This window comes from Takifugu rubripes, unplaced genomic scaffold (assembly GCF_901000725.2).
Source record: "Takifugu rubripes unplaced genomic scaffold, fTakRub1.2, whole genome shotgun sequence".
Classification (NCBI taxonomy): Eukaryota; Metazoa; Chordata; class Actinopteri; order Tetraodontiformes; family Tetraodontidae; genus Takifugu; species Takifugu rubripes.
The window spans coordinates 1-12,500 of NW_021821631.1; the positions used below are offsets into that span (position 1 = coordinate 1).

Consider the following 12,500-nt stretch of genomic DNA (forward strand, 5'->3'; position numbering starts at 1 on the left):
TTTTCAATCAAATATCTTCTGTTTGATAATGCCCAAAGCTGGATTCGAACTCTCCCTCTGGGGTCTTCAGGAGGTTTCAATCAGGTTGTCGGTTACAGCAATTGTCAACTGGCCCGCACCGGCCCGGGATCGATTCCCGGCCATGGCACATTGCTTTTAAGTTGATTCATTTCGGAGTTGAATCTTGTTTGATTGTTTTGAAGGCGTTTCACCTCTCATCCAAGAGCCGTTCGAGGCAGATTGATGATATGACGCTCATAGGCTCTATAGCCTTTTCTTTTTGGGGGGAATGGATTGGAGGCTGCTCCATTGAGGTTTGGACTGTGACAAAGCAAATGGACAACCTCCACCAGAATAAGTGTTTCAAGAAAATAAGTTTGAGTGTATTAACTTCAAAAGGCCATTTTCTGCACCTGCTCTCGCTTACGCGTCACGGCCATCACCCCTGAGAACGCCGATCTCGTCCGATCTCGGAAGCTAAGCAGGGTCGGGGCCTGGTTAGTACTTGGATGGGAGACCGCCTGGGAATTACCAGGTGCTGTAAGCTTTTTGCACTCTTCCACTGGGTCACAGAGGCCGCCAGTGTTCCTGATAATTATCCAGCCAGATGTAATTCCCTTCTTAAGTACTTCTAACATTGACATTTAATGTTGCACTATTGTACATCGTTTTGAGATTTAATATTTTATGAGTGCGCGTGTGTGTGTGTGTGCGCGCGCGCGCGCGTGCGTCCGTCCCGTGTGTGTTTGTGTTTAAATAAAATTGATTTTCCCCCTTTGGTCCACACTATTGTCAACATTTCTGTCTTCAAAAAAAGCCAACTCAAGGCGGCAGATTCCTGAATTGAAAACAATATCTAAAGAACTCAAGTATCATACTACAACACAAATATTCCATCTGTGTATCCCCAACTGAATTAACTCCACACCTATCTCATCAATTATTTGTAGCAGAATAAGCAGATAACGTAGCATTTCCCTGTTCATATCTGCTACTTGCAATTTAGAATTTGTCAATAAAACTATGCCATGACACAAAACTACAGTTTAATAGATGGCTGTGCTCCTAAAAAGAGCAGCATTTGTGGCTCATAAACCTCACAGACACTGCTATGCTCTTTAAAAACATTTTTAATGATCGTGAATTTTTCAAATCAAAATCTTCTGTTTGATAATGCCCAAAAGCTGGGATTCGAACTCTCCCTCTGGGGTCTTCAGGAGGTTTCAATCAGGTTTGTCTGTTACAGCAATTGTCAACTGGCCCCGCACCGGCCCGGGATCGATTCCCGGCCATGGCACATTGCTTTTAAGTTGATTTCATTTATCGGAGTTGAATCTTGTTTGATTGTTTTGAAGGCGTTTCACCTCTCATCCAAGAGCGTTCGAGGCGATTTGATGATATGACGCTCATAGGCTCTTATAGCCTTTTCTTTTTGGGGGAATGGATTGGAGGCTGCTCCAACATTGATGTTTGGACTGTGACAAAGCAAATGGACAACCTCCACCAAATAAGTGTTTCAAGAAAATAAGTTTGAGTGTATTAACTTCAAAAGGCCATTTCTTGCACCTGCTCTCGCTTACGGCATACCACCCTGAGAACGCCCGATCTCGTCCGATCTCGGAAGCTAAGCAGGGTCGGGCCTGGTTAGTACTTGATGGAGACCGCCTGGGATACCAGGTGCTGTAAGCTTTTGCACTCTTCCACTGGTCAGCAGAGGCCGCCAGTGTTCTGATAATTATCCAGCCAGATGTAATTCACTTCTTAAGTACTTCAAACATTGACATTTAATGTTGCACTATTGTACAGTCGTTTGAGATTTCATATTTTATAGGTGCGCGCGTGTGTGTGTGGTGTGTGTGTGTGGGTGTGTGTGTGTGTGTGTGTGGTGTGTGTGTGCGGCGCGCGGTCCGTCCGTGTGTGTTTGTGTTAAATAAAATTGAATTTTCCCACTTTGGTCCACCTATTGTCAACATTTCTGTCTTCAAAAAAAGCCAACTGAAGCGGCAGATTCCTGAATTGAAAACAATATCTAAAGAACTCAAGTATCATACTAACAACACTAATATTCCATCTGTGTATCCCCAACTGAATTAACTCACACCTATCTCATCAGATTATTTGTAACAGAATAAGCAGATAACGTAGCATTTCCCTGTTCATATCTGCTACTTGCAAATTTAGAATTTGTCAATAAACTATGCCATGACACAAACTACAGTTTAATAGATGGCTGTGGCTCCTAAAAAGAGCAGCATTTGTGGCTCATAAAACCTCACAGACACTGCTATGCTCTTTAAACATTTTTATGATCATGACTTTTTCAAATCAATATCGTCTATTTGATCTGGCCAAAGCTGGATTCGAACTCTCCCTCTGGGGTCTTCAGGAGGTTTCAATCAGGTTGTCTGTTACAGCAATTGTCAACTGGCCCGCACCGGTCCGGGATCGATTCCCGGCCATGGCACATTGCTTTTAAGTTGATTTCATTTATCGGAGTTGAATCTTGTTTGATTGTTTTGAAGGCGTTTCACCTCTCATCCAAGAGCCGTTCGAGGCAGATTTGATGATATGACGCTCATAGGCTCTATAGCCTTTTCTTTTTGGGGGGGAAGGGATTGGAGGCTGCTCCACATTGAGGTTTGGACTGTGACAAAGCAAAATGGACAACCTCCACCAGAATAAGTGTTTCAAGAAAATAAGTTTGAGTGTATTAACTTCAAAGGCCATTTTCTTGCACCTGCTCTCGCTTACGGCCATACCACCCTGAGAACGCCCGATCTCGTCCGATCTCGGAAGCTAAGCAGGGTCGGGCCTGGTTAGTACTTGGATGGGAGACCGCCTGGGAATACCAGGTGCTCTAAGCTTTTTGCACTCTTCCACTGGGTCAGCAGAGGCCGCCAGTGTTCCTGATAATTATCCAGCCAGATGTAATTCACTTCTTAAGTACTTCAAACATTGACATTTAATGTTGCACTATTGTACATCGTTTGAGATTTAATATTTTATGAGTGCGCGCGCGTGTGTGTGTGTGTGTGTGTGTGTGTGTGTGTGTGTGGGTGTGTGTGTGTGCGCGCGCGCGTCCGTCCGTGTGTGTTTGTGTTTAAATAAAATTGAATTTCCCACTTTGGTCCACACTATTGTCAACATTTCTGTCTTCAAAAAAAAAGCCAACTCAAGGCGGCAGATTCCTGAATTGAAAACAATATCTAAAGAACTCAAGTATCATACTAACAACACTAATATTCCATCTGTGTATCCCCAACTGAATTAACTCCACACCTATCTCATCAGATTATTTGTAGCAGAATAAGCAGATAACGTAGCATTTCCCTGTTCATATCTGCTACTTGCAATTTAGAATTTGTCAATAAAACTATGCCATGACACAAACTACAGTTTAATAGATGGCTGTGCTCCTAAAAAGAGCAGCATTTGTGGCTCATAAACCTCACAGACACTGCTATGCTCTTTAAACATTTTTATGATCATGACTTTTTCAATCAAATATCGTCTATTTGATAATGCCCAAAGCTGGATTCGAACTCTCCCTCTGGGGTCTTCAGGAGGTTTCAATCAGGTTGTCTGTTACAGCAATTGTCAACTGGCCCGCACCGGTCCGGGATCGATTCCCGGCCATGGCACATTGCTTTTAAGTTGATTTCATTTATCGGAGTTGAATCTTGTTTGATTGTTTTGAAGGCGTTTCACCTCTCATCCAAGAGCCGTTCGAGGCAGATTTGATGATATGACGCTCATAGGCTCTATAGCCTTTTCTTTTTGGGGGGAATGGATTGGAGGCTGCTCCAACATTGAGGTTGGACTGTGACAAAGCAAAATGGACAACCTCCACCAGAATAAGTGTTTCAAGAAAATAAGTTGAGTGTATTAACTTCAAAGGCCATTTTCTTGCACCTGCTCTCGCTTACGGCCATACCACCCTGAGAACGCCCGATCTCGTCCGATCTCGGAAGCTAAGCAGGGTCGGGCCTGGTTAGTACTTGGATGGGAGACCGCCTGGGAATACCAGGTGCTGTAAGCTTTTTGCACTCTTCCACTGGGTCAGCAGAGGCCGCCAGTGTTCCTGATAATTATCCAGCCAGATGTAATTCACTTCTTAAGTACTTCAAACATTGACATTTAATGTTGCACTATTGTACATCGTTTGAGATTTAATATTTTATGAGTGCGCGCGCGTGTGTGTGTGTGTGTGTGTGTGTGTGTGTGTGTGTGTGTGTGTGTGTGTGTGTGTGTGCGCGCGCGCGCGTCCGTCCGTGTGTGTTTGTGTTTAAATAAAATTGAATTTCCCACTTTGGTCCACACTATTGTCAACATTTCTGTCTTCAAAAAAGCCAACTCAAGGCGGCAGATTCCTGAATTGAAAACAATATCTAAAGAACTCAAGTATCATACTAACAACACTAATATTCCATCTGTGTATCCCCAACTGAATTAACTCCACACCTATCTCATCAGATTATTTGTAGCAGAATAAGCAGATAACGTAGCATTTCCCTGTTCATATCTGCTACTTGCAATTTAGAATTTGTCAATAAAACTATGCCATGACACAAACTACAGTTTAATAGATGGCTGTGCTCCTAAAAGAGCAGCATTTGTGGCTCATAAACCTCACAGACACTGCTATGCTCTTTAAACCTTTTTATGATCGTGAATTTTTCAATCAAATATCTTCTGTTTGATAATGCCCAAAGCTGGATTCGAACTCTCCCTCTGGGGTTCTCAGGAGGTTTCAATCAGATTGTCTGTTACAGCAATTGTCAACTGGCCCGCACCGGTCCGGGATCGATTCCCGGCCATGGCACATTGCTTTTAAGTTGATTTCATTTATCGGAGTTGAATCTTGTTTGATTGTTTTGAAGGCGTTTCACCTCTCATCCAAGAGCCGTTCGAGGCAGATTTGATGATATGACGCTCATAGGCTCTATAGCCTGAAGAGAATTGTCTTTATTTTATTAGCATGTGTTGTACCATGTTTCTGTTTTCTGTTATAAGCACTTTAGAAGTTAGGAATAGTAGAATGTTTAATCAGTGGAATAAAGATAAGCAGTCAGTTGACCCTTCCTTGACATGAATGTTGTTTAGACAGTTGGAGCCAGGAGGAGACAGTCAGAAGGAAAGTGGTAGACCCCCATCGTAAAACGTGACAGAATAGTTTACTGGTGTTGGTAAGTTCCTCGGCAGGAATGACCTCTGACCTGGCTATCTGGGAAGATAATGGAGAAGAAGGACTGCACCAACACCAAATGAGGCGGGAAGAAGAAGATGAGGTCATCCAAGAAGAAGGACTGGATTGGAGTGAATTAGCATCAATAATTTACATATATTGTTCTATAAAAGACTGGGCCAAGGGATAGTTAGGCGGTCAGACTTCATGCCCTGACAATTGACTTTGTTGTTGCTAGGGTTATGAACTGGCCCAGAGCTCTGTAATATTTGTATCTTGAAATAATTTTATTGTAAATACATTTTGAAATTGGCATTTGTTTACTTGAAGTCTTCATTTAAAGAACACGCGGATTGGCAGTGACACACGAGAGGTACTGCGATCCAACAATTTGGTGACCCCGACGTGATGAAGACAGAAAAGACATCTGAGGCAAAGAATTCAACAACGGTCACTTCGGAGGACAACTGACGACAAAGGGATCCCTAATAAAAGGTAAGCAGACACCTGTTTAATCAAAGCTCTGCACATTGGCAATTTCCAAAAATTTGTCGTCACTGTCAATTGAAGTGTCCTAGTTATAAATTCCATATACAAATATTGAAACGACTGCAGTAAGTACGGTTAGAGTCCGGAAATTTGAACGGTTAGAGTCCGTAAAGTTGAACGGTTAGAGGCCGGAAGTACTGTTGAAAAAACAGGGAATAGACGGTTAGAGTAAACCGGAGCTAGTAAAGTGCTGTATTGCTGTACACACAGCACTGTATATGAAAAAGATTTGGGTTGGGACTCGGAGCGCAGTTGACGGGACGGACACTCCCGACGCCCGAGATTTGTGTTTTTGTGTGGGTTGGAAAAGTGCCAGAGTGAACGTGAATTAAAAGGCTCTTTGTCCTTGGGAATTAACCCCCAGAGTGGAACCGGACCAACGAAGTTTGGTCTAGAAGCTTGTTTCACTGAGGCATTGAGTTGACCGTTGGAGTCATTCACATTCAATCTCACTTGGGAGCATAGTTAAAGATGGAACTAGAAAATGGCAAAACGTGTTGGGATCAGGGACAATGTTCTCCCTATCCTTGGTCTGTGGAAGAACAGTGGAAGTGGACTCTTGATCAGGTGGTGAGTGGCATGAAAGAAGAGGACAGGGAGAGAGAATTGGATGCAATAAAAATGTTGTGGAAGGAAGATCAGAAGCAGAAGACACTTCCCCCTCCAGAGGTGAAGGTTAATTTAGCTGAAGCATTGTGTAAGTGGGAGTCAGAAATTCACACTAGATTACAAGATCATTTGGATAATCCAAAATCCAAAGGTTTTATAGCAGGAAAATCATGGCAAAAACAGGGTAAGGAGTTAGAAGATAAGCGTCGAAGGATACATGTTGTGGCTGTGGCATGTGCAGCGGTGCACTATTGCAGATCTATGGGGGTTACACGAGTGCCCAATGTAGAGAAGCCTCCATCAGAAGATCCAAACCAGACACTGACACTTAACACCACTCTTTACCCATCATTACCTACTACCTCTTCCCCACCCCCATATCAATTGCCAGTTTTGACTACTAATAGTGGTCAGTTAGATGTGGACAGAAATGAAGAAATGCAGGAGTTACGTGAGACAGTGTGGGACCTTCGGAGACAGGTTAGCAGGATCAAACAGAGACAGGAAGAGGTTGAGGATAGCTTGGGAAAATTTGAATTTAGAGAGAAAGGTCAAGTGGTTCGCCCTAAAATCTCCCAACAAACTATATTTAAGAAACAGGACAGTCAAAAATCTGCATTAAATCTCTTTAAAAGACTTAACAATCAAACAAAACAAGAGAAAAGAGCTGATCCCTCAGGAGGATTTGCCAGGGCTGAGCGCAGGGAGGAGAAGGCAAGACTGATTTATGGCAGTGATAAAGAGGAGAGCGAAAATAAGACAGACACCCTCAAACTTCCAGCTACATTTATTGGAGAATCGGATCTTCAGGAGCCCGTTGAAGCTCAGACAAAATTATATGAAAAAGACCCAGCTTCAAGTATGGAAAATTATGAATCAGAATCAGGGGAAGAGAGTAAGTGTGAGTACAGAGGTGTACCGTTGACAGGGGCCATAAACAATGAGGAGGTTGGTCAAACAGGAATACACACAAGGAGTAAGGGGCCCGTTTCAGGACTGCCGCAGCTACAGGCCCCTCTGATACAGAAAAGAGGAGGACAGGAACCAGTATATGTTCCGTTTGCTATTACAGACATTAATTGTTTGGTGGATAAGATGCCCCCACCTGCAGAGGGAGGCGGCAAGTGGATGTCTACCCTTTTCAGTTTAACACAGAGCATGCAGTTGGCGATGGGAGACTTTAGAGGAATTTTAGGGAGACAAGTGTCTCTCTGGGATTTGGATAAGGTCGAGGTAGCAGCAGGTATTAAGGACAGACCTAATGCTGCACGTTTTGGCCCATGTGCAACCAGGGTTGGTGAAGCTATGAGACGGATATTTCCAGTATCTCCAGGAGCCATGCAGAACTTAAGATTTAAGTGGGAGGAAAGTGAGTCAGCACATGGATTCCTTGCGAGGTGTAAAGAGGAATGGATGTGTGCCACAGGGTGCCATCCTGGCTCAGACAATCTACACACCACTTTGTTCCGTCAGGCAATAATTTTAGGACTTCCACAGTCAGTGAGAGAAGCCATGGAAGGAAATCCTGACCTTCCAGGCAGCACAGCAGATGTCTGGGAGAGACATCTTTCTCACCACATCAACACATTTAAAGTTAAACAACAGGGAAAGAAAGAGGGGGTGATGACAGCGCAGGAACAGCTCCTAAAAATGCAGTTAGATGAAGCACTGAAAAAGCTTAATGATAAACAAAAGGAAGAGAAACAGATGGTTCAGCAGTTTTCTCGGCAGGTGCAGCCAGATCAGTTATGTCCGCAACAGGATTTTGCTCTGATAAACCCGTATTGGGTCAGTCCAAGGGGAGGCATGTGTGGGAGACACGGCGGGCAGGGATACGGCTTGATAGGCGGGTACTTAGGCCGAGATCAGTGTCACGCCTGCAAAGGGTATGGTCATTGGCAAAGGGACTGTCCATATCACAACTACGCGGAGGTACCAGGCAGTGTTCCACCATCTCATGGAATTTATCACCGGAGCCGATCTCATCTGACACCGTCGAGCTTGTGGGGTTCTCAGGAAGCCCGGAGAGACTGCCGTTTTCGGTGCCATTAGTGACTCGTTTTGCCGGACAGACTGTGTTGCACCCTTTTTTGATTTCACCACATTGCCATATCAACCTGTTGGGACGAGATCTCCTTGTGAGGACAGGAGCAGCTATTTTGTGTGGAGATAAAGGTCTTTTGGTGCAATTTCCTAATGGAATGAAACTGAACTGCTGTATTTCACACCAAGGTGTGAAGGGACAAATGCTGATGAGTCCGACACCCTCGCCAGAACAGGGGGTGTGGGCGGACATTTATTGGGGAGAACTTGAGCCTGAGACCTCACCTGGTGTCAGTGTTGTGGCATTGTTTCAGAGCTGGAGGTCCTGGTTGTCGATGCTAAGTCCTTTTGCCCCGCCAGTTGATCCCTATCATGTCACCCTATTTTACGACCGTGGGAATAATGAGGTCTATCAGGATGCGTTTAGAGAAAAGTTACAAGGAAATTTCTGGATGATTACATCACCGTGTTTGTGTGTTGGGCCTGAGGGTGTGGCTGCGCAGGTCGACTTTGCTGAACAGAATGAGTGGTATGAGAGACTGTAAAGGAAATGTTGTCATTTCTGGGTCTCACGAGCTATAGTAGACATTTTATTCCTACATATTCAAGAAAAGACTATGCCCCTACGTGCAATGGTGAATGAACAGGGAATGCGTGATTTGGCAGCTCGGTTAACATGGACAACTGAGGGAGAGAAAGCGTTCATTGCTCTTAAACAGGCACTCAATACAGCTGCAAATTTGGCAGTTCCAGATTATAAGGATACTTTCTCTTTGGATGTTTCTGAAGGAGAACATACAGCAAATGGTGTTCTCTTTCAGAAAAAAGGGGGTGACAGGAAAGTATTAATGTATGAAAGCATAATACTGGACCCCTTTGAAAACAGACAGCCACCATGTGTAAGGCATGTAGCAGGGCTAGCAAAACTTTTACAGAAAACAGCACATTTAGTGATGGGTCACGCTCTGACAGTTCTTACAACACATAGCGTGGTATCACTGGTTAGCTCAGCAGCATTCACCATGACCTCACTTAGACAGACAAGGATGGATAAGATTTTAACTGCACCACACATAACATACACGCACGAAGGGATCAACATGGCAGATGGTATGGGAGAGGGTGAACCACACAGATGTGAGGAGAAAGTGAAGAAAGATGAAAAACTTAGAGTAGATCTTAAGGCGGAACCGTTAAAGGATCCAGACGAAGTATTATTTACAGACGGCTGTTGTTTCAGACACCCACAGGAGGGGCTGAAAGCTGCCTATGCAATAGTTAGAAAATTAGAAGAGGATTTTGAGGAAGTAGAAACAGGAAAGATAACAGGTAAAGAGTCAGCACAACTTGCAGAATTGAAGGCAGTTATTAGAGCGTTAGAAATATCAAAAGGAAAGAAAGTCACTATTTATACAGATTCAGCATATGTAGTGGGAGCTATACACTTAGAACTTTGTCAATGGTTGCGGGCAGGTTTTAACACAGCATCAGGCTCTCTTATAAAAAATGAGGCAGATATGAGGCAATTGGCACAGGCGCTCATGGAACCAGCGGAGGTCACAGTCGTAAAATGCAAAGGTCACAGCAAAGAGAACTCTCTGGAGGGAAAAGGTAATGAGGCGGCCGATCAGGCAGCAAAGAAGGCTGCAGGTTATAAACTAAGTTACAATTTGTTGATGGCAGGGAAAACAGTTTACGAAATTCTTCCAAGATACGACAGGGAAAGACTTGGTTGTGATCAAGAAGAAGCTTCTCCACAGGAAACAGTTTGGAAGGAAAAGGGGGGCAATGAAATTTGAAGGAATTTGGCGGGGCCCAGACGGCAGACCTGTTCTCCCGCCCGGTCTGGTAGATGCCGTTCTGGAAGAGGCCCACGGCCTGACACACTGCGGGAAACCACGAATGATGCAGAGAATGTTCAATATGCAAACACTTTAATGTAAAATCAACAATTCGACCACATGAGGGCAAGTTTCCATAGCAGGGCAAGAAAATTCTAGATTTCACTGATATGATAGACAGGGTCAATGGGTTCCGATACCTCTTGGTGGCAGTGGATGCATACACTGGCTGCCCAGAGGCGGTTCCCGTAAAAGCAGAAGATGCAAAAAGTGTTATTAAATTTTTGATTAATCCGACACATGGTTTCCCCAAACAAATTAGGTCTGATAATAGAACTCATTTTAAGAATAAAGATTTACAAGAAGTAGAGAAGGCGTTAGGCGAAGGTAGAAAGAATGAATCAAACACTGAAGAGCAAAATTGGCAAGATATGTGCTCACAGTGGAATGAAATGGACACAGGCACTTCCAATTGCCTTGATGTCAGTAAGAAGCTCTGTTAAGCTCCCGAACAGGATTCACCCCCTTTGAGCTCAAGCGGGGTGTTCCCTTTCTGGGACCAGGAGCAGAAAATCCATAGGCCAGCCCAGCACTTGTATGAAATATAAATTGTTCAACTAAAGACGACTTTCTCAGTTTTCTCCCAACAGGCAACCTCTGTAACCACAGCCAGTGAGGATCCAGGAACTCAACACACAGCTGAGTGGGTTCTTCTGAGCGTCATCAAGTGAAAGTGGTCAGAGCACAGGTGGACTGGTCCCTTTGAAGTTGTAGAGTGAACATCACATGTTAACCATAACATCCTAACATACTAACACCCTAACACATTAACCCTAACTCTGGTATCACTGGAATCAATGTACCCCAGCAGATAATCCACAGAGAACGCTTGGACGGATCCAGGAAGATCCAAAGAGGATGGCACCATGATTAAACTTCTATTATTCTTGATTACAGCAAAGGGAACGGTCGATGAATTGTTATATTGGCCTAGCGTAGGCTAGGCCAAAAGGGGGATTGAAGAGAATTGTCTTTATTTTATTAGCATGTGTTGTACCATGTTTCTGTTTTCTGTTATAAGCACTTTAGAAGTTAGGAATAGTAGAATGTTTAATCAGTGGAATAAAGATAAGCAGTCAGTTGACCCTTCCTTGACATGAATGTTGTTTAGACAGTTGGAGCCAGGAGGAGACAGTCAGAAGGAAAGTGGTAGACCCCCATCGTAAAACGTGACAGAATAGTTTACTGGTGTTGGTAAGTTCCTCGGCAGGAATGACCTCTGACCTGGCTATCTGGGAAGATAATGGAGAAGAAGGACTGCACCAACACCAAATGAGGCGGGAAGAAGAAGATGAGGTCATCCAAGAAGAAGGACTGGATTGGAGTGAATTAGCATCAATAATTTACATATATTGTTCTATAAAAGACTGGGCCAAGGGATAGTTAGGCGGTCAGACTTCATGCCCTGACAATTGACTTTGTTGTTGCTAGGGTTATGAACTGGCCCAGAGCTCTGTAATATTTGTATCTTGAAATAATTTTATTGTAAATACATTTTGAAATTGGCATTTGTTTACTTGAAGTCTTCATTTAAAGAACACGCGGATTGGCAGTGACACACGAGAGGTACTGCGATCCAACAAGCCTTTTCTTTTTGGGGGGAATGGATTGGAGGCTGCTCCAACATTGAGGTTTGGACTGTGACAAAGCAAAATGGACAACCTCCACCAGAATAAGTGTTTCAAGAAAATAAGTTTGAGTGTATTAACTTCAAAAGGCCATTTTCTTGCACCTGCTCTCGCTTACGGCCATACCACCCTGAGAACGCCCGATCTCGTCCGATCTCGGAAGCTAAGCAGGGTCGGGCCTGGTTAGTACTTGGATGGGAGACCGCCTGGGAATACCAGGTGCTGTAAGCTTTTTGCACTCTTCCACTGGGTCAGCAGAGGCCGCCAGTGTTCCTGATAATTATCCAGCCAGATGTAATTCACTTCTTAAGTACTTCTAACATTGACATTTAATGTTGCACTATTGTACATCGTTTGAGATTTAATATTTTATGAGTGCGCGCGTGTGTGTGTGTGTGTGTGTGTGTGTGTGTGTGTGTGTGTGTGTGTGTGTGCGCGCGCGCGTCCGTCCGTGTGTGTTTGTGTTTAAATAAAATTGAATTTCCCGCTTTGGTCCACACTATTGTCAACATTTCTGTCTTCAAAAAAAGCCAACTCAAGGCGGCAGATTCCTGAATTGAAAACAATATCTAAAGAACTCAAGTA

At 43.8% G+C, this 12,500-nt stretch overlaps 3 non-coding genes and 2 pseudogenes across 3 annotated transcripts; all 5 read left to right on the plus strand.

Annotated features, from left to right (window-relative positions):
* Positions 1–428: 428 nt before the first annotated feature.
* LOC115248270 (uncharacterized) lies at positions 429–547 on the plus strand (annotated as a pseudogene).
* A 1,027-nt stretch (positions 548–1,574) lies between these two features.
* On the plus strand, positions 1,575–1,689 carry LOC115248269 (uncharacterized; annotated as a pseudogene).
* A 1,056-nt stretch (positions 1,690–2,745) lies between these two features.
* Positions 2,746–2,864, plus strand: LOC115248266 (5S ribosomal RNA). Its single transcript, XR_003887200.1, has one exon. It is a non-coding gene; the product is annotated as a 5S ribosomal RNA (ribosomal RNA).
* Positions 2,865–3,920: 1,056 nt separating this feature from the next.
* LOC115248271 (5S ribosomal RNA) lies at positions 3,921–4,039 on the plus strand. Its single transcript, XR_003887203.1, has one exon. It is a non-coding gene; the product is annotated as a 5S ribosomal RNA (ribosomal RNA).
* A 7,988-nt stretch (positions 4,040–12,027) lies between these two features.
* On the plus strand, positions 12,028–12,146 carry LOC115248272 (5S ribosomal RNA). The gene has a single exon (XR_003887204.1). It is a non-coding gene; the product is annotated as a 5S ribosomal RNA (ribosomal RNA).
* The last annotated feature ends 354 nt before the right edge of the window (positions 12,147–12,500 follow it).